Genomic DNA, 21,387 nt, shown 5'->3' on the forward strand with positions numbered 1-21,387 from the left:
CAGAAAAGCAGACCAGCCTTCTCCGCCACCGTGAAAACACAGGCTGGTCCAGATCGAGTCGTACCTGTTCTTTGCCCACCTCGGCCCTGTCAATCCGGTTGTTCTTTTCCGCCATTCTCCGCTGCCGCCTGCTGTGGAGGAAGGGGCCCTTCGGGGGAACGCTTGGCAGTGGCGGCAGGTGATAACATGGTCAGCGGAAGGGAAGGAGACGGGCCCCGACAGGAGCCCAAGGTGAGAGGTGGCGTGCCGTCCTTGCATTGCCGCCCGGAAGGAGAATCAGTGAGGTGAGCTCCGCATCCAGGTGTCAGGAGCGGTAATGCTCAAGCCAGACTGCAAAGCTTCTCCGCGGCTGTGTCAGCATCACCAATGGTTTAGAAAGTGACAGGTCCAAATCGAGTGATCCAAATGTTCCCTGCTGTTGAGCATTATGTTCTTCTTTTTCCCTCCTTTGTTGACAGGCAAGTGACCATGGTGACCGGCGTTGGCCAAAAAGGATAGCATGGTGATTCTTCCCAAACTTACCTGCAGCAGACTAGTTTCTGGACTGAGCTGGAAGCTCAACTTCACTTTTACCCACATACCTTCCACGTATTTTATTTTAGAACTTTCCCACGGTCAAAGAGAGCATCTCCCGTATTTGTGGGCATGACTCCTTATTTGAAGGAAGCAGAGCAGGGGCTCAGAACAGGGACTCTCACAGAGATGCAACAGGAGTTTTCTCCTCTGACAGTGGCTAAAGGTGCCTTGCACCTCAGTCGGGAATAATGGACTGCTCCAACTGCACCTGACACATAACAGCGCAAAATTAGGTGTCACTGGTTTGGTAGGCAGGGACGTCGGAGCAGAGAGTGAGAGGCTGCAGACCCCTTACTTTATAGTGCCGCTGTCACTTCACGTAGCCCACAGTTGAGGGCTTTAGATTATCGGAGACACAAAGGAGGTGAAAGTTATATCTCTTGACTAGACCAATTTAGGTCTGTGTCGTACTTTGGGAGCATGAAAGCTTTTGAGCTACACAGAACCCTTTCGCGAGGCAGAGCGGAACAGCCTGCTGCAATCTGAAATGGACATGCAGCCAGTTGCTGCTTTGAACTTGTCTAGAAAAACAAAAATACTGTAAAAGGTTAACAGCAAATAATAAAATGATGATAGACTGCTGAGCCTGTGGCATAGCAAACAGAGTCTTCAACCCGGGTTGCAAATCCCTACTCCGTTATTAAACGAATGAGAAAAGCCCTGGGCAAATAGCTGTCTCTCAGCTTAGCCTCTCTTGCAGGGCTGTTGTGAAGCCAAACTAGACTGGCACCATATGTTTGCTACCCTGAGCTGTTTATTATGAATTGTGAGCAGTGAATAATAAACATTGCACATATATATATCTGAAAAAACCCAAAATTAATGACTGGTTCAGCCAGAAAGTGTCAAGAAAAATCTTAAATCTGGTTGCCGTTAGAGAGGAGAATTGCCTGGGCGGCCATAGCTGGAGACGTCTCTTTAAACTTCGGTTTTCCCCATCAAGGATCTAATCAGATCTCTTCGGCGCCCTCAGATGTGGCTCACAGCAATGTTTTCTTAACTTCTGGGCTCGCTACCCAAAATCAAATCGACATGCTATCCGAAAGGGGTCAGCCACGGCCATGTCTGAAGGGCTGTTTGTTTGCAAGAGGGTTGCAGAGTTCATACATTGATCTCGAGCGGAAAAGGCTTCTTCTTCAATGCCCTCATCCCTCTTGGGGAAGCGTCTCCCTCGCCAGTGTCAGCTGTCCTGAGATACTCTTTGCCCAGACTTAAGAAGTTCGGCTCGAGAACTTTTCCTGCAGTCGCCGATGCAGCCATTTTAAAACAGGCAGTCAGGAACTGGCGTCCCCCAAATCAAACCCGGCTTAATTAAGACAAAATGTCATTCTGGTGTCTCGTGGATAGTCACCAAGAGTCAAGGTAAGCGGTACAGTATATGAGGGAACTGAGTGGGGTTCTTCTCTATCCACCAACCCTTCAGTTTTTGACAGGCTGGTCATCCAGCCAAGAGTTGCTGCTGACCAAACGTCAATCTCCCAGTTGTGGGGATTCAGCAAAGCTTCAGTTTTGACCCAGATGGCGGCTCAGTATTGGCTACCAAGCCAGTTTGTAAGGCCAAGATCCAGCCTTGGAATATGCAAAACAAAAGAGTTCCATGGAGCATGTCCAGAGTGCTTTCTCCTCCTTCACCCACTGTAGCTTTGACAGGGTGTTGTAGCAAAATGACAAAAGGGTTCTGTGTTACACTGAAGACCTTTATTAAGCCTCAAAATTTTGACTTTTTTAAAATAAAAAATGGCCTGCGTTTTTAAAATGGATCATATATATATACATATACATGCATGTATATTATATACATATATGTATACATATATATGTGTTCATATATATACACACACACACACGTATATATACACACACACACACACACACATATATATATAATATATATATATATATATATATATATATATATATATATATATATATATATATATATATAAATGGGACACACAACGCAGCTATCTTTATTTTCAGTTTTTAAAAAGATGCTTTCTAGACTGAGCCAAAACAGAAGCTCTTTTAAAATAACAAATAAAAATATAAATAAAAGCGCCATTTCTCCTGAAAGGCCAAGGCCTGGCCTGGTTGCTAACGACGAGGCAGCCTCACTGCCCGGTTGCTAAGGGCTCGTCCTAAAGCCCCGCCCCCTCGCCCGAAACTCGGCAGCCATTTTTTTATTCTCCCTCCCCTTCGCCGTGCACCCCGCTCCATTCCCGCCTGATGACGTGTAGACGCTTACGCCGCGCCCACCAAGCCCGTGGAAGGGGAGAGAGAAGAGAGCGGGGCGGGGCGGGGCGGGGGACTGGAGAAGGAGAGGGCGTGGTCTCCCGGGGAGGGAGGGAGCGGGCGAGCGAAGGGGCCGGGCCTCCCAGAGCGGCAGAGCCAATGGGAAGCGGGGTGGGCGTGGCCCCGGCGCTTGGCTCAGGTAACAGGTTGAGCCCGCCCGGGCAGAGGCGCAGAAGGTGTGAGAGGCGAGCGCGAGCGGGGCAGGTGGGGGCGGCTGAGGAGGAACCAAGAGGGTGAGTAGCGGGTTGAAACCCCCCTCCCTTTTTTTGTTTGTGAATAATGCTCTCTCCTTCCCTTCCGACCCTCCTTTTGAAAGCAGCGGTCCCAGCCGTGCGCCCCACCCCGTTGCCTTTTATGGGTATCGCCCCCCCACCCCAGTTTCTACCCTTCCCCTGTTCACTGTCCCCAAGCGAGGACGGGCGCCCCCTTGTGGTTTTGGGTCTCTTCCCCACGCCCAGCGGCTGCTTTTATTTGCTGCCTATGGAGTTGGGGGTGGCGGTTAGGGTGCTGTACCCCCGCCTTCTCATTTGTGCCCTTCCTCAGACCCTCCGCTACTATATCTCCTTTCAGTCCCGGGGGAGTTTGTGCATGCCGTTATTAATCGTTATAAGCCTCCCTGCTTCCAGCTACTATCGGTGTCACCCCTCCCCGCCGCCTTTTAAAGAGTTACTACGTTTCCTTGGAAAGAAATCCAGGCAGTCTCCCTCTCTCCTGGCACAAGTTTTTTCCCGGTTTTTACTCGTCTTCAACTTTTTCAGAGCCAGGACCCCCTTTTCACCCAAACGTGCATTGGATTTCTGGGTTGCGTCCAACTAAATTCTAATTTGACCCATTAGAATTAATGGACTTGCATTAGTCACAGGGGTGGACTTTGGTAAGATGGTGCCTGAAACAAGGACAAATTTGATGCCCGCCTCTGAATATTTATTATTTTCACAATAATTCCTTTTTGATGTATTATTGTTTTGTGCCCCCTCGGCTCAGTGCCCTGTGCAGGGGAACCACCCGTGTTGCCCTAAATCTGGCGCTGTTAGTCCAGCCTGTTAATTTCTAGAGTGGGACTAACATTGAATACAATCCTCTCGGTGCTGTTTCTGGTTTTATACACCCACCCCCACCATCTAGGGGTGTGGTACACCATTTGTGATAAATACTTCCTGTGTGTACACACACAGAGATAAAAGAGAGAGAGAGTGAGTGTGTTTATGGTCACGATTCCAGCTATTCCTAATCTGTCACAGCCTGGCACTTTCTCTCACACACACATACCTGAACACACGCACAACACAATTGCAATCCTGATTTTCTGCCCTGTGCACACTGAATTCCTTCTACAGCTACACCCCACACCTGGGATTTTGCTCCCCCCTGTCTCAAATCCTCCCCCCCTTCCAAGATTGCTGTCCCAGGGCGCGGCTGTGCTTCCTCTTTCTTCCATTCTGGCTATATTTTCCCATAGTAAAGTAAGGTAAAGGGACCCCTGACCATTTGGTCCAGTCGTATCTGACTCTGGGGTTGCGGCGCTCATCTCGCGTTTCTGGCTGAGGGAGTCGGTGTACAGCTTCCGGGTCATGTGGCTGCCATGACTAAGCCGCTTCTGGCGAACCAGAGCAGCGCACGGAAACACCGTTTACCTTCCCGCCGGAGCGGTACCTATTTATCTACTTGCACTTTGACGTGCTTTCGAATTGTTAGGTGGGCAGGAGCTGGGACCGAGCAATGGGAGCTCACCCCGTCACGGGGATTCGAACCGCTGACCTTCTGATCAGCAAGCCCTGTGTCCTTTTCCCTTTAAAACACCAACTGAGATAACTCTGGGGAGGAGTGCTTTGTGGGCATGCTGCTTTCTGAACGGTGTGGACTGGCCTCTTTGTGGGGTTGACTAGCAAGAGCTGGCAGAAATTCCAGGAGCCTAAATGTTGATGCCTGGTTCTGGTGCCTGGGAACTTTGAAATCTTTGCTCGGTTTCCTTCTGTGTAAAGTGGGAATAGGGATTGGAAGTGTTCCTTTACATTCTTAGGGACTTGCACCATGTTATTCCATCACATCTTGCGTCAACGTAGCCCTGATGTTTGCCTGGTGGGTTGGTGCAGGATAGCAGGAAAAGGAGGTGGCGTTTTCTTCTGTCTAGCTATAAACTAAACCAGAAGGGCTGCAGAAGGTTTTAAGTTAGATGCACCTTCAGAATACCGTGGGAGGAACCCACTAGTGGGTTTTCTCTGGTGTAAATCAGGATTGCACTGTGAGCCACAAACCTCATGAGTGAAAGCCGCTCTCTGAGGCTGCCCTCCTGACCAAGGTTGGTGTACACAAGATGTCAGCCAAAAAGCCGTATCTTAGCTTGTTGTTCCTTTTGAAATACTGCATTCTGATGCAGCTTTGATCCAAATTGAGGAAAAAGAATAACCTAGCTGTTTTTTTTAAAGCTGGTAGTGTATATTCAGCCAAAAAGGGACTTTGATCCTGGAAGAGGATCTGTTTGTGTTAGCTAAGGCTTCAAACTTTGCAGCAGTTTTGGGGATGGTTTATTTTGATGCGATTGGTGACTGATGGCTCCAAAAACCACCAACTCTGGATAAAATCGTCCTCTATTAGCTCTCTGGTCATTGCATTCTTTTGGATGCAAAGGGTGCTTTGATTGTCTCTCTCTCTTCCCTGCTCCAAGCTTGCTCTTCAATAAATAACAAAGCCAGCCTCCTGTTAATGTTCCCAAGCGTGTAAAGGATTGCCTTTTTAGAATCACATTGGTGTTGGTAATTGCTATAAGGTAGGAGGTGCAAAATGAATACTGTAAAACTAGATCAAGCTTCCCCAACCTTGGCCCTCCAGATGTTTTTGGCCAATTCCCATGATCCCCAGCTAGCAGGACCAGTGATCAGGGATGATGGGAATTGTAGTCTCAAAACATCTGGAGGGCTGAGGTTGAGGATGCCTGGGCTAGATGCTAGAAACAGGTAGGTAGCCGTGTTGGTCTGCCATAGTCAAAAAAATAATAATCCTTCCAGTAGCACCTTAGAGACCAGCTAAGTTTGTTCTTGGTATGAGCTTTCGTGTGTATGCACACTTCTTCAGGAAGCTCATACCAAGAACAAACTTAGTTGATCTCTAAGGTGCTACTGGAAGGATTTTTTTATGTTATTTTGTTTTGACTATGGCAGACCAACATGGCTACCTACCTGTAACTGGAACTTTCTTCCTATCCAAGAAGCAGCAGAGGTTTAAAAACACACACACACACACAACCCCACAGTTAAAGGCAAAGCTGGTGTTGCTCCTTTGCCCTGGGGAGGAAGGGATTAAAAGAGCCCTTTGACTAGTGACCTTTTGGAATGTGAAGGAATCCTATTATAAATCTCTTGAGGTTGGGGTGGAGAAAGGAAGTGACCCCAGCCTATCAGCAACGCAGCAAAGATTTGTTCTCTCTCTCTCTCTCTCTCTCTCTGAAAGGATAGGGAACCCGATGCCCTCAAGGCGTTTGCTGAACTACAATTCCCATCATTCCTGGCCATTTGGCTGTGCTGGAGATTTGGAATCCAACAACATTATATATTGCAGGTGTGGCCAACTCCCAAGAGACTGCGATCTACTCACAGAGTTAAAAACTGGCAGTGATCTACCTCCTGTTTTGGGGGGTTCAGGTCAAATTTGTTGAGGTATTTTTTTTGGAGGAGGAAAGCCCAGTTATTTAGGGGTTCAGGGCAAAAATGTTGAGCTTATCTTAGGGGAGACAAATTTGTTGAGCTTCTTTGGGGGGAGCCAGTAATCTACCAGTGATCTACCACAAACGTCCAGTGATCTACCTGTTGGACGTGCCTGATATATTGTTATTACATTCATACGCCACCTTTTCCCAAGGAACTCAAGGTGCTCCTTCTCCCCATTTCATCCTCAACAACAACCCTGTTTGGCGGGTTAGGCTAAGAGATGGTGACTGGCCCAAGGGCACCCAGTGGCTGCGTGGGGATTCAAACCCTGGTCTCCCAGGTCATAGTCCAACACTCCAGCCATTTGTAGCACTGGTTCTGGTACAAATGGCAGGCCTCTGGTTCCCTGATATATAGAGCAAATCATTGCTGATTGATGGGAGTCATTTTCTCTCTCTACTCCCCCCCCCCCGCAAGCCTTTTCTAACTAGAAACAACCCTCCTCACCATGAAGCCCCTCTGTTGCTAAATCCTGCTGTGGTCATCTCTCCCCCCCCCCCCGACTTGTCCCACTCCCAAATTTGCAAAAAACAAAAAACCCGTCTTTTGATTTGGAACAGTTTAGGAAAGTTACAGTGAAATAAGATTTCAGCCTAAAACTGCTATCCTAGGCGCACATGCAGTCAACATTATTGGGTCTTACTTCTGAGTAAGGAAGGATGCAAAGGGTTAAGCTCTCTCTCTCTCACACACACACACACAGTGTGTGAACTGCACACTTGCGTTGAAATCGACAATTTCCCCCGTAACACTGTCCCTTCTTATGATTAAAATTTAGAATGACCTCCTCGGTGTGATACATCTTTGTATTGAAAAAGGCAGCTGCTTTTGTGAACTCTATACAGTGGAACCTTGGTTTCTGCACTCAATCCGTTGAGGGAGTCTGTTCGATTCCCGAAACAGTTTGGGAACCAAAGCGCAGCTTCTGATTGGCTCCCTGCAGCCAATCAGAAGCCGTGCCGGGCGTTCGACTTCCAAAGAACGTTCGAAAACCAAAACAATTACTATACTTCTGGTTTTCATTCATTCGGGAGCCGGAAAATTCGGCTCCCAAGGCATTTGGGAGCCTAGGTTCCACTGTATTAGGACCGGAGTTGGGGGGAATAGGTTAACTTTCAGAACCTTATCAACTCAGGCGTAAGTCTGGTGCTTTTTTCTGGGGCTACTCAAGAGTACAGAGTACTGGCAATTTTTCTTTCTAGGCAAAAAGCACTGCATAAGACCTACTGAATTCAGCAAGGCTTACTTCCAGGTAAGTAGGGTTAGGATTTTGCAGCCTTAGTTCCAAAGTGACTGCAAAATTTGTCTTTTCTCCGATTTGTATGTGCTTGTAGGAATTTCGACCACCATCCTCTCTCTCCTGGTATTCAGTTTGCGGTTTCCTCTTACACCTTCAGGGTGTATGTCTCCCCCCCCCCCTTCATCTGATTGAAACTAGAGTAAAGGCTGAAACTCTAGTTTACCCCATGAATGGAGAACAATATCCCAGTGTCTGGGGCTGCTTCTTTTAAGCTGCTGGGGGTTGCGGTTTCTTGCATCCATTTGGGAGACCTCATTGCTTAATTGGCTATTTCTGCAAAGAATTTGCCCGCTGTCAAATCCTGTTTGGATAAAGTAAGCGGGGGCGGGGGTCGACTTAGATCTAGCTAAACCGCTGACCTTTCCCCCCCCTTTTTTTTGAATAAAATACATAAATCCACAAGGGCCAGCCCCCTGGGGATTTCGGCTTCAGCAGGAGCTGCTGTCAAAGGTCAACGGCCGAGAGGGCAAATGAAGGGCGATCGATATCAATTCTTGCCCTGCTGAGAGGAAGGGTTTCTAAAAATATATAAAATGAACCAATGTGGCTAGTGAGGTCAAGTTTCTAGGCTTTGTGGTGTTAAAGAAACAGCTCCCTCCGGATCCAGAATCCTAAAATCCTGATGGAATCTTTTATATTAATGTCCTGACACATCACTGGTTTGCTAGATAACATGGGACAGGGCTGTTCTGTTCAAAGTGTCTCTATACCACCGCCTTGGGCATCTTGTATGAGTCATACAATCGGCACACACTCCTTTTAACAAGGGTACAAATGACCATAAATGAAAGCTTAGTATGAATGTTGTGCCTCATGCCTAAAGGTAAAGGGACCCTTGACCATTAGGTCCAGTCGTGTCCGACTCTGGGGTTGCAGCACTCATCTCGCTTTACTGGCCGAGGGATCCGGCGTACAGCTTCCGGGTCATGGGGCCAGCAAGACTAAGCCGCTTCTGGCGAACCAGAGCAGCGCACGGAAACGCAGTTTACCTTCCCGCCAGAGCGGTACCTATTTATCTACTTGCACTTTCGCGTGCTTTTGAACTGCTAGGTTGGCAGGAGCAGGGACCGAGCAACGGGAGCTCACCCCGTCATTGCGGGGATTCGAACCGCCGACCTTCTGTTTGGCAAGCCCTAGGCTCTGTGGTTTAGACCACAGCGCCACCCGCGTCCCACGTCCCTTGCCTATGGTGTGTGTATAGACACACACACATAGATTGGCAGATAGTTCAATCCCTGGCATACCCTCGAAGGGCTGGAAAAGATTCCCTGCCTGAAACCCTGGAGAGCTGCTGCCAGTCAGTGTAGGCAATACTGAGCTAGATGGACCTTCTTTTCTGACTCCGTAAAAGGCAGCTGCTACCTGCGTCCCAGTATGTAGCATCTATAATTCCCCCCCCTGTACACATCGTACAGAATATGTCTCATCATTACGCGAGATTACATCCCTCCTGGGGGGGTCTCCGAAATTGCTTGCTAAAGACAAGAGCCCCAACATGCATCTATCTTGGGGGGTTTATTTTGTTAATCTCTTTGGTGTCAGGCTTGAGCCCTGGCATGAGCTGAACCCTGCACCTCCCTTCTTGTAATGCGATGCCTTTAAAATTTTAATGTTCCAACTCTTTGCCTGCCTGAGCTTCTGCGTTGAAGGCGATACTCCCAAGCCGTAATTTTCACGGCGGGTGATGATAACCTGAGTCCTTTGCGAGTTGTCAAAAATCTGAATAATTCCACTGTTGGCCTGCAACCTTGAGTGACGGGTCTGGTACTTCTGGTTAAGGGTGGTGTCCGAGTGTCATACTTTCAGGGTGTCACCGGCTTAAAAGTTTAGCCACCTGTCAAGAAGCGGAAGAGGTGATCGAATTGAGGTCGCCTGCTGGTCTTGCGTTGAACTTGTCACAGATGCATCATTTGAGAAACCTTGTTCCTGTCCCAAAAGTCCACCTCCACAAACATCCCCTGGTTTAAAATATACCCATTTCACAGATCGGAAGGCGGTGGCACCAAGAGACTTGCATATCTCTGTCTCTGATAATAAAAATGCTGTCCTTATTTCACCTCTGGGGAAGGTGTTGGGGATTACTGCACTAAAAATAAAAATGCAAAGTGTGCTCACAGTTGCTAGATTTTCCTGCTACTTTCCTTGAAATGAAACCTCTTGAGCGGGGTTTGGCTGCATCATCATGTAAGCGTGTACACAAGGAAAATATTCAGAGCACACCTCCCTTTCCAGATAGCACATTTCGTCAGTTCTGTCATAACCACAGCCAGATTTGTAATGTTCTTCACTCCCTGACAACGCAGTCCTGTCCATATCTACTCGGAAGCAAGCCCCACTGAGTTCAATGGGACTTGCTCCCAGGCAAGCTCAGGATCGCAACCTCGGGATTGGCTGCCTGGTTCTCGAGATCCTGGTGGATAAAATCCCCTTTTATACTGGCTTCACAGTCCCAATGTTTTGGCAAAGAAGCTGAATTTATTTTCTTCCCAAACTCATTTCACCCCCTTTCCCTTATCCCACTCCAACCTGTTAGGCTGGTTTTTTGCTCCCCCCCCCACCAGGTTCAGGTTTCTGTTGGAAGAAAGTATTTAAAAAGTCCTCTGTATGTGGTTTTAAAAAAACACAACTTGGCTGCTGTTAGTTCCTTGTCTCCAAGTTGGAACAGTGTGTGACCACAAAATGGTGGGTGGTTTTTTTTTATAAAAAAAATAACTGTTGGTGGTTACATTACAGTATACTTTTTTATTTTAATATTTGCATATTCTCACCTGTTGCAAGGAGCCCTGAGTGTTGTTGTTTTTTTAATGGAAAGAGGCTTTAAATAAATTTAATAACACTGAAACTTAACTACAGAATTTCTCGCTCTTCCATTTTCGCCCACAAACCTCCCCCAGCCGCAAATTTGAAATCAAGTACCTGCAGCCTACCCCACAAGGTTGTTGTTGTGATGATAAAGCAACTCCCTTCACCAACCTGAATGGCGCTGGTCTTTGGCCATGTTAGCAGCTGGTCCCAGACCAGGAAGCTGTGGCTCAGCTGGGGTTTTGAACGCCCTCTTCCTGGGGGTCAAAGCTCACCTCTTTTCCCCCATTGAAAACCTCACCTTTGGAAAACACTCTTAATTGTCAGGCTGGGATATTTTGGAGCGGGCAGGGAAGGGGTGATTTTTTTTTTTTTAAATGCTTTGATGGCGCACACTCTGCGGAACGCTTCAGGGGCATCCGAAAAAAGCAGGAAGCAATTTCTCTGCATTGTTTCTCTTTGGGGAGCGTGGCTTATGATTAACAACGCTCGGGGTTTCGTTCTTTTTTGCTTTCCTTGCCTGCGGAATGATAAAACGAGAAATGCACGCCCAGCACATCCATCCTCCTAAGCCACGGCAGGGAGCTTTTTTTTTCAGGCCGAAGGGCAGTGTAGGTGGGGCTCTTGGTTTGGGATTCCCCCAAAATGCCCGAGTTCAGTGAGCCGCTGAGGATCCAGGGCACATCCAGACATCGGAAGCACACCCAACACAGATTCGAAGCCCGTGGCTCCCTTCCCCATAGAATCGTGTGAAGAGGCAAAACCGAAATCGAATGACTTCAGGCAACATCGCAAGGTTGCTGCGCTGTTGTACAAAGATGCTCTGAACTGTAGCCCTGCGAGGGGAGAAACTACAGATCCCAGGATACACTGGGGGAACCCATGTGCTTTAAATGTGCTTTAAAGGTATGATTTATACGATCTGAGAAGGGCCTTTACACTGGCTCGATTCCATGCCATCCCCGCAGCATTCCTACAGGGTGTATTTTCCAATACCCCTCTGGATCTTCGACTCTGCCCATGCAACAATGGAAAGATAGAGGACTTTATTCACTTCTTCCTCTACTGCCCACTACATGCCTCAATAAGATCCAGGCTTCTCTCTCTAATCCCGCCGACTATCGCCAGGGACGATGACCGCATGAAATATCTACTGGTGGATGCCAACCCCTTGGTTTCACGTGGAGTGGCCATCTATACATTACAGGCCCTGAAACTCAGGACCACCTTTTTGGCCAACTTTCCTTAGCTTTAGTCTTATGTATATTCCCAACATGGAGACTGTCGTCACGCCTGCTAGTGCTTTTTATTTTTATTTTATTTGTTTCAACCTGTTCGATTTTACTTCCAATTGTTTTAACTGTTGTATTCTCTGCATAATCGTGCCAGGCTGCTGCCTGGTCTTTTACTATGTGCTATGGCCATAGGGCTAATGCAATAAATAAATTGATTGATTAATAAAGGTATGATGTGAACTTGCCCCCGTCCCCATCTTGGGCAAGTGCTAGGCGGTCTCCTAGTTCAAGGGACAGGTTCCAGCCAGGTAAAATTACCTGAGGGACCTGCGGTGCACGGCTTGAGGAGGGTAGTTGTGTTGGCGCCTGAGTCAAGTTAGAGAGGTCTGGGGTCCCCTGCTCCTTTCCTAAACGCTTCTGCTGGGAAATGGCTGCCGCTGCCTGCAGTGGAAGGTAGTTCCGCAGGTTAAACGTGCTCTGTGCTGAATTACTTTCCTCTCTCTGCCCTGAATCTTCAGATCCTGATCCCGCGCTGTGGCGCAGGAGCCGTGTCTGCCTGCAGAAAGCGAGAGCGACTTGCAGGCAGGCCCTCCTCCCCCTTCCTGTGTGGCAAGGACGTCCCTGCTGCCCCGATCGCTGCTATTTACCCGGGACGGCGAGTCCTTGCGCAACAGGTGAAGGGCTGCTCTCATGCCTCTGGAATTCCATTCCTCCTGCTGCTGCACCTGCAAGGACGGATCGATGATGCAAGACCGAGGTGTGGCGGTTTCAGGTAGCTCTCCGAATCGGCCCTCTCCAAGCACCTGCAGCCAAAACGCCAGCAAACAGAAAACACACACGCTGCAAGAAGCCCGTCTGGATAACAGAGTTTGGGGGAAGGCTGGAACGATTGTTGCCGGAGCCTGTGGCAGGGAGTTCCACGGGGCAGAGCCTGTGGAGAGAGCTGGTGTGCGGTAGTCGTTAAGAGAGCTGGACTTGGGAGTGGCAAGAGAAATTGATGAACTAAGCTGAGATGGCGAGATTAACGGGGGGAATTCGTTGTTTCCCGCAAGGGGACAATGACAAGAAAAAAGATCTATTCTATTCTAAATTTGGAACCAGCAGGACCAGACTTTCCTAAAGGACTGGAAGAAGCTTTCGACGTATTTGGAAAGCGACTGTAACCGATTGACATCGCTTGTAGGGTCAAAAGGAGTTTTGTAAGGAGTAATATATAAATTATTGTGAAAAGAATTAAGAATAGGTATCAAGATTTGAATTTATAGCAATAACTGCAGTAACAAAATGCATAATTAGAAAGGATTTTAGAAAACCATCAGTTGTGGTTGAAGGAAGCTGTGATAGCGAAAGATTTTGAAATTATGTTTAAATGAATGATATGCTGGAAAATATGTGTAAAAACCAATAAAAAATTATATATATATATAGAGTGTGTGTGTGTGTGTGTGTGAGTGAGTGTGGTGGACTTGGACCTGGGAGGAGGCCAAGCTTCAAATCCCATTTGGACACACCGCTCATTATATCTCGGCCTAACCTGCCTCGCAGGGTTGTTGTGGAGATAAAACGGAGGACGGTGAGAAGTGGGTGTGCTGCCTTGAACTGCTTTTGTGGTGATGTGGGGGAACAGGCAGGATATAAATGCAGTAATAAAATAAAAAATAAAGGCCCGGTCCCCAGTAAAGATTGCTCAAATCTTAGGGGCCTGCGGGTGAGCGCATTAAGTAACAATTGTCCTTGTCATAAGAAATAATTGTGTTTAGTGTGTGTGTCACGTGGGCCCAGCGGCTTTTAGTAGTGATGGCTCAGTGGAGCCTCCATGTTCAGTAGCAACATACCTCAGAACACCAGATTGCAGGGAGCCAGAGGAGGGCTGTACGTTGCCTTGCTGCCCTGCTCATGGTTTCCCGAATGGCCTATGTGGGGAGCTGTACCAGACAGGCTTTTTTTGTAGAATCATAGATTGTGGAGCTGGAAGGGACCCCGAGGGTCATCTAGTCCAACCCGCTGCAATGCGGTAATCTCAACTAAAGCATCCCTGACAGATGGCCATCCAACCTCTGCTTAAAAACCTTCAAGGAAGGAGAGTCCGCCACCTCCCAAGGGAGTTCGTTCCACTGTCTCAACAGCTCAAGTTCTTGGTTCTAAGTCAAAATCTCGTTTCTTGCCATTTGAAACCATCAGTTCCTGTCCTGCCAACTCGGAAAACAAGCTTGCTCCATCTGCAGATGTTTGAAGATGACTGTCGTGTCACCGCTCCCTCTATTCTTTCGTTGGCTGGATCTGCAGGCCTCTCGTCTTAAATCCTTATGACTGATTTTTCCTTTTTTTTTTTAAAGAAATATTTAAGATTTTATTAATCTTAAGAATAGACAATATATACAATATGCACAATACATGCATTACCTGTATACATACCCAACGTGAATGCACGCAAGTGTTTGACTTCCAACTATTCTCATTGTGGTATTTTACATTTTGGTAGTCTATACACATTTAATTTTTATTTATTTAGGTTTCCACTTTTTTTCTCTATGCAAATTTTACTATATATTCCTCTATTTTCTAGATTCATTCTGTGTCTGTCGGGAGATTTGTCCATGTAGTTTTTAAGAGATTCATTGAAAACGACTGATTTTCCAATATGTTTCTACAGCGCATTGGGAAGGGGGAATTTGTAAGCCTTTCCCACTCAACACCCCACCCCCAGCAAATTTTTCCCTCCCCACTCGAGAAAAATGGGTTCATCTACTGCATCACATTTAAGAATCGTACTCCGCGTAACGTGAACTCGGCTGTAGAGGTTATGCTCCTCCGCGCAAATCTTGTTGCGCTAATGATCTAGAGAGGATTGATATAATGAGCTGTAGATTATGGGATTGGTCGGGCATCTGTATATATTTCTTCCCCAGGAGGGGGCTGGTTTCCTAGGCTCTGAGCTCCGGGGAATTTCTGGTGGCAGCCGACGCTCTGCGATTTTGTGCAAAGATTTCACGAGGCTTCGCTCTCTTTGCATGGTGCCGTAGGGAGTCCCTGGCATTTGCAAGGGGCTGGGCTAGATGGCATTTTGAGGTCTCTTTGGACAATAGAATTCCATGGTTGTTCGATTCAGGGAGGTGGACTTCCAGGGAATATGTTTCCTATTCTGTGCTTTGATTCTCTTTGCTTGTGTGTGTGGGTATTTCAATGGAACTTGTTGTTTGTGAACCTGTTTTTAATTTACAAAATCATTGATATTTCTGAAGTTTGCAGTACTTCTGCAATACAGTGACTCAATTTCCAACAAAAAAAACTTTGCAATAAACTGAGAACATCACGTGTCATTATACCGGCTGAGCCAACACATAACAGCGACCTGTTTTTCCATAAATGTGGTTGGTTTTATTTGCTTCCACAGGAGTCTCCTGTGATAAGTTAATTTGACCATTTTCACTGTGCTCCAGATTAAGTGCACTCATAAGTAATCAGAGGTGTGTGTATTTTTGCAATTTATAATTTTTGCTGAAGTAATCAAATTGGTTTCCACCTCTTGATCTCTCTCTGTTTAAATATCCAAGCAGGAATATCTTAGGCTCCATTGGCACATGGGCTCCTAATTTTGGAAATAGGAGTCTCCCCCCCCCCCAAAAAAAAGTACATGGAGATGCTCCACATCTCCAGCAATTATCCATCTTGGTTTTCAATTTGCTGTACAAAATCAACAAGAAACAAACCAGATAGAAAGCAAGATGGGGGTTGGCCCCAATCGCAAGAGGATTTGCTTACCCTCTTTTTGAAAATCTGTGTGCTTGGGATCGCTGGGTGCCGATTAGGCGGGAGGAAATCCTGAGTATGTACTCCGGGCTTTGTGCAGATTTAGGAAAGGGTCGTTGCCTAGTGGTTAGAGCGGAAGTTGCAGGTTGCATCCCCAGTGGCATCTGCAGGAAGGGCTGGGAATAGTCCCCTGCCTGAAACCCTGGAGAGCTGCTGCCAGTCTGTGTAGACAATACTGAGCTAGATGCAGTGATAGTCTGATAAGCCAGCTTTCTATGTTCTGGTTTAAGTCAGAACCATGAGGACTAGGATCTTGATTCTATTCAGTGGAAGGACAGCGGTTCAGTGGCAGATCTCCAGGTTCGATATCCAGGTGAGGCTGGCGAAAGCACCTGTCAGAGCCTGGAGGGCCACTTCCAGTCAGGGCAAGCAGTGCTGAGCTTGACGAAGCCACGGCTTGACTGCTTGTAAGGCCGTTTAAACCAGCCATTTTTGTCCGCAACCGCGAGGACTGGAGTCTCGCTTTATTCCTGTCTGAGAAGGGCCGTAGCCCCGTGGCGGGACATCCGCTTTGCGTGCAGAAGGTCCCAGCGGGTTCAGTCTGTCGCAAGTTAGGCCTGGGAAGTCGTCCTGCCTGGGCACAAAGCAGATTCCTAGTTTCCTGAAAAGCCCAAAGGACTCTCATTAAAAACAAGTAAATCATGCGGAGCTGAAGTCATGAGTCTGTAGCTGGGGAGGGTCAGAGAGAGAGGCCTTCCGTTCCGGGGCTCTGGCTTTCCCAGCGATTCCGAAACCACGGTGGTCACTTGACCAGGTGGGTGGGTGGAGGTTCATGGGACCCCCAGGGAGTGAATGCCAGCCTCTCCGACGGGCACCTGACTCACTTCCTCCTCCCCCCTCCCTCCGCTGATACAGAACTGGCGCCTGCCCAGCGATTGTTGGACAGAAACTGGCATCCGCGTTCTGCTTGGATTGCTTGCTGTGTTCCAAACCCTGTTGGTGCTGAGTCCGTGGCCACGTCGGCTGCGTTTGCAGGAAAGGAAAGGCCTCCTCCGTGTCAGATCTCCGCCCCTGCTGTTCCTTCTTTTCAAAAGCTGATCGGAAAGGTGTGTGCTTGAGCCAAAGAGATGTGGGATTTATTATTATTATTATTATTAATTATTATTTCAGCTCAGATCCTGAGAGCTGCTTTGGAAGTTTGCTCCTCCCCTGCCTTGCCCTCCGTAAATCCTGCTCACAGGTTTCCCTCTGGTTGGTTGGCCTCTGCGAAGAAGAGAAGGATACGGGGACTAGATGGGCCTTTGGCCTGATCCAGCAGCCGCCTCTTGTGTTCTTGCCACCCCAGCTGATGGGAACTGGAGTCCAGATGTCCACAGAGTTCCCACCCCAAATCTAAAACAAGAATTTAAGCTATTCCTGCGCACCATGCTTCTTGCAGTAGCCAATCAGATGCCTCCCACACAGCCTGTAAGCAGAGCATGATGGGAACAGTCCGCCGTTGCTTTTTCCTCCCAATATTTGGGTGTAGACTGCCTCTGGACCTGGAAGTTCCATTTCACCCTCACATTAATCTCCTTTGCGGTTTTGATTAATCCCTTTCCCCCTTTTTGTTTTTTCAAATGTAAGCCAGTGGACCTTGCCACGGAGAGTTCCACAGATAGGATTCTTCTTTGTGTGTGTGTTTTTTTTTGTGTGCCTCGGGGGACCTGTAATTCTCGTTGAAGAGACAAAAACTTTATTTACCCTTTCCTGTTTTTCTATTTTTATAGACTTGCATTCCCTCACCCCTTAATTTTCTTTTCATCCCTATCCCCTAAACTGAAATGCCTCCCCCGTCCCATTTTGAGGGACATGTTACATAATCTGTTTTAGTCCTTTAAAAAGTGTATAAACTGCTTTGGCCGAAAGGCAGTGAATAATTAATAAATAAATAAATAAGGTACCTGGCTCGCTTTGCTGCATTCAGGTTAATTTATTCAATTTTTAGCCCACCTTTATTCTCCAAGGAGCTGAAGGTGGGACGCACGGTACTATCCTGCCCCCTCCTCAATTGATCCCCACAACAACCCTGTGAGGTAGGCCAGGCCGACCGAGGCAGCAAGGTCAACCCCCGCCAGTGATCTTCATGCCAGAGTGAGGATTTGAACCCTGGTCTCTCCCAGCCAGGTCCCATCCTGACACTCTTAACCACTCTGCCTCCTCTGGTTTAGCACGCAAGCAGCATCTTTATCATGTCTGACAACCGTCGTCTCTCTCTGCAGCAGAGGCTGTTCCGCATGGGACGGCAAATCTTGTCTCTCAAAGACCTGAATCCCCAAATCTCATTTTCCACACCTCCTCCTCCTTTCCCCCCCACCCTCAAACCCCTCCTCCTCCTCCTCCTCCTCCTCCTCCTCCTTTCCTGATCTGTGATCAAACCACATGCACACAAACACACACCTTCCAGCTGATGTTGCAAATTCTGCATCCAGCCCCATTCGCTCGCCTGCCTTCCACCACCCGGAGCACCTAAATCTTGCCCCGGCTGCTTCTGATGCCCTTTGCCCCTGCCTGGAGGAGGAAGAGGACCCCTTTGTGCTTGTTTTCCTGGCTCCCTTTGGAAGCCTGCGTCCGGGAGCAGGCAGGACAGTGGAGGGGAGAAAGCAGGCGAGAGATAAGTGTTTCGGCTGACCGTTGGCTCAAGGACATTGCTCTCCCCCAGCCAGCCAGCCAGCCAGCCGCTCTCCTCCCCACAGCCGGCCGGGAAGCTTGCCTGGTCTGCGGAGCCTGCGGCAAGGAAGGAACTGGCCGGCGGGGGGCGGGGGCCAGCGGGGCCGTTTGGCTTTCCCCCTTCCCGCTGCCCGCCTGCCGTGGAACCGATGCCACGATGCAGCCCAGCCACCCCGCCACGTGCCGCCTCCAGCGCCGCTAAACTGCCACCGCATTGCACTGCTCTCAAAATGTCAGGGCTCGCCGCCACCCGGACGCGAGCGGGTCTGCGGGCCGGCCAGGTTCCCACGGCGTTCGGCCACGGAGGACGCTGGCTGCCTCTTTAGCTGCGTCAAACTTTTTTTCTATTTGTTTCTTTCTGTTCCCCACACGCCTGTCCCTTTCTGGATGCACTTTTAACCCCACTCCTCTTTTCGGATTGCTCTTGCGGGCTCCAGTCGCAGTGAGTATGCAGCAGTAATCTGGCGGGCTGCAGAAAGCAAGGTGGGTGGGTTGGGGGAGCAGAACATTTTCTTTTCCGACTTCCCATTCGGCTCAGCAGCCTAAAAGCGGCAGCTGGCAGCCCTGCAGCACGCGATGGTACCCCTTTCCACCGCTCCCCCAGCCTCTCTGCTCGCAAGGTTCTGCCGGTCCATTTCCCGCTGACACTGTGTTATTGTCGCTCCCCCCCCTTTTTAATTGATGCTCCCCGATCGCGCGATGCTCTGATGGAGTTGAAAGGAGCCAGTTTCTCAGCGGTGGCAGTGAGACTCTCGGTGTCCGCGAAAACAATTGCCCGCTTGTTCCAGGCTTCCCTGATAAACCTCGCAAGCCCTCTCCCCCCTTGCAGGCTGGAAAAGAGGCTCCAGCGCCCTTTGAAATCCATTTCTCGTTTAAAAGCAATGGCTTCGTTTGGCTGAGCAAAAAAGGGAGCATGCCGGCCGGGGAAGCTAAGAGTGCGAGGCAGGAAGTTTCCTCCGGGAAGGTTGGGATTTCCTCAAGCTGTGAGCTGTGTGTTAGACAGTTTCTCCGTCTCTCAGAAGAGACCTGCCGGGTCAGGCCAAAGGAGACCCAATCTCGTGCAGCGTCTTGCTTTCACGGGGGCCACCAGATGCCCCGAAGGGAGGCCCCCAACCCGGAACTGAGCCTAAGAGCCCTCTCTCCTTTCCTGCGGTTTTCAGCAACCGGCATTCAGAGGCATTGTTGCCTCTGTCCATGGATGCAAACCATAGCCACCATGGCGAGAAGCCATCGATAGCCTTGTGACCCTCCGTGAATTTGTCGGTGGCCAAATGCGCCTGGCGCCTGGCTAATTTCGAACGCTGCTGGGCATGGCAGAGGTGGAACGACGGACCTCCTTACTTCAGAGCATGTGTTCTGCTGCTGAGCGACGTTCCCCCGCGCGCATGCGCTCCCAGGGCGCCTGGCTTGCCCCCAAACGGCTTGAGCTGTTCCTGGGTGTGAGGCAAGCTGCTCAAATGCTGTTGAGGACTAGAAACTTAGGCTGATTTAGAGGCATGGATTCCCCCCCCCCCACCTTGAGACGCCCGGTGCTTTTACCAAGGCAGATGGGTGTACCCGCAACAGGCAGGTCTGCCAAGTGTAAATCGGACAACAACCTGCAATTATTTGGCCGGATAGGTGGAGCAATGCTGTCTTTGCAAAAAAAAAAACACTCTGGGATGACACCCTCTGAATGTGTAAATAAAAATCCTGGGTTGTTTATGCATTTCCTGACGGTGAGGTCATTCTGGCAGGGATCTCATTGGAACGTCTGGTTGGCCACTGCAAGAACAGGATGCTATCCTAAACGGGGCCCCTTTGGCCTGATCCAGCAACCAGGCTCTTCTGACATTCTTACGGAGCCTCCAAATCCAGCAGCAGTCTATCCAGATTTCTAGTTTCTTAAGGGCCTGATCCTATTCAGGATCTTCTTACGTTTTTATTTCAAGAATCTCACAGGGCGTGTGTGTGTGTGGTCTGGCCTCCACCAGCAATCCACCACACTTCCCACCCATTTTACAGACATAGACGACTGAGTCCTTGCAGGTAGTCTCTGTACTGGGATTCGCACCCCGGTCCCCAAGTTCCGCAGGTGTTGTCCACCCACGTTCTCGGTCTCCTTGCAGTCCTGACGGCAGCCGGGTGTGTTTTTCCGCCTGAAACGCTTGCAACCTGCACTCTGCCTTGACCCGAAAAGAGCGCTTTGCATATTTAGGTATTTATTTTCTCCTGCTCGCTCCACCGTCGTAAAAGGGAGTTGCCAGCCGGGGCGTGTTGTGTGGAGGTGAAAGTGCAGCTTTGCTGCTGGTCGCTGAGAGTGGGGCTAATCCCTGAATTAATGCAGGATTTTAAATCTCTGGCCAGCAGCAAGAAGGTCCCAGGTTCAATCTCTGACATTTCCAGGTAGAGCTGAGACTGTCCCCTGCCTGAAACCCCGGAGAGCTGCTGCCAGCCTGGGCGGAGACTGCTGGTCCAGGGGGATCCTGTCTGCCTCTGCTCCTGATTAAATCCAGCCTTTGGCTCAGAACCATGAAGACGGGGATCTTTTATTTTGAGGCTCAGGGGTAGAGCATTCAGTCCCCAGTGGGGCTGGGAGAGGCTGCCAGCCAGCCTGAAGCCCCTGAAGAGCTGCTGCCAGTCAGTGTGGGCAATACTGAGCTCGGTGGAGTTGTGTTCAGAGTCAGTGCAAGGACGGCAGGTTCATAAAAATCTTGAGAGCAGGAGCTCAAGCGCAGGAGGATATTAGCTGAGGAAATAACCTCAAAAACCAGGAAGTCTTCTCTCTCTCACCCTCCCTGCCCCCCCCGGGTTCAAATTTCACCTCTACTGTGAACTCTCCCTCCCCACCCAACCTCTAATCCACAATAAGAGGGCAATACCGTCCTACCTTGCAGGGTTGTTGTAAGAATTTACATTATTTCCGATTTATTTCCTGCTGTTCACCATAAAAGATCTCAGGGCAGGTTACAGAAATTAATAATGCAATATTTAAAAACTTATTTAAAAAAATCCTGTTGAGGTGAAGGTGTGGGTTATA

General features: G+C 48.9%; 1 protein-coding gene across 2 annotated transcripts in view; it reads left to right on the forward strand.

The window, feature by feature from the left end:
* Positions 1-3,009: 3,009 nt before the first annotated feature.
* Positions 3,010-21,387, forward strand: part of CGN (cingulin) — a 53,211-nt gene continuing 34,833 nt past the window's right edge. The window contains exon 1 of one of the 2 annotated variants that reach the window (XM_033174530.1): positions 3,010-3,101. The gene's annotated coding sequence lies outside the window, so the exon portion shown is untranslated. Of the gene's footprint in view, positions 3,102-18,804; positions 18,852-21,387 lie in introns of those variants that run through there. The other variant, XM_033174531.1, reaches the window with a different exon arrangement.

This window comes from Lacerta agilis, chromosome 17 (genome assembly GCF_009819535.1).
Source record: "Lacerta agilis isolate rLacAgi1 chromosome 17, rLacAgi1.pri, whole genome shotgun sequence".
Lineage (NCBI taxonomy): Eukaryota > Metazoa > Chordata > Lepidosauria > Squamata > Lacertidae > Lacerta > Lacerta agilis.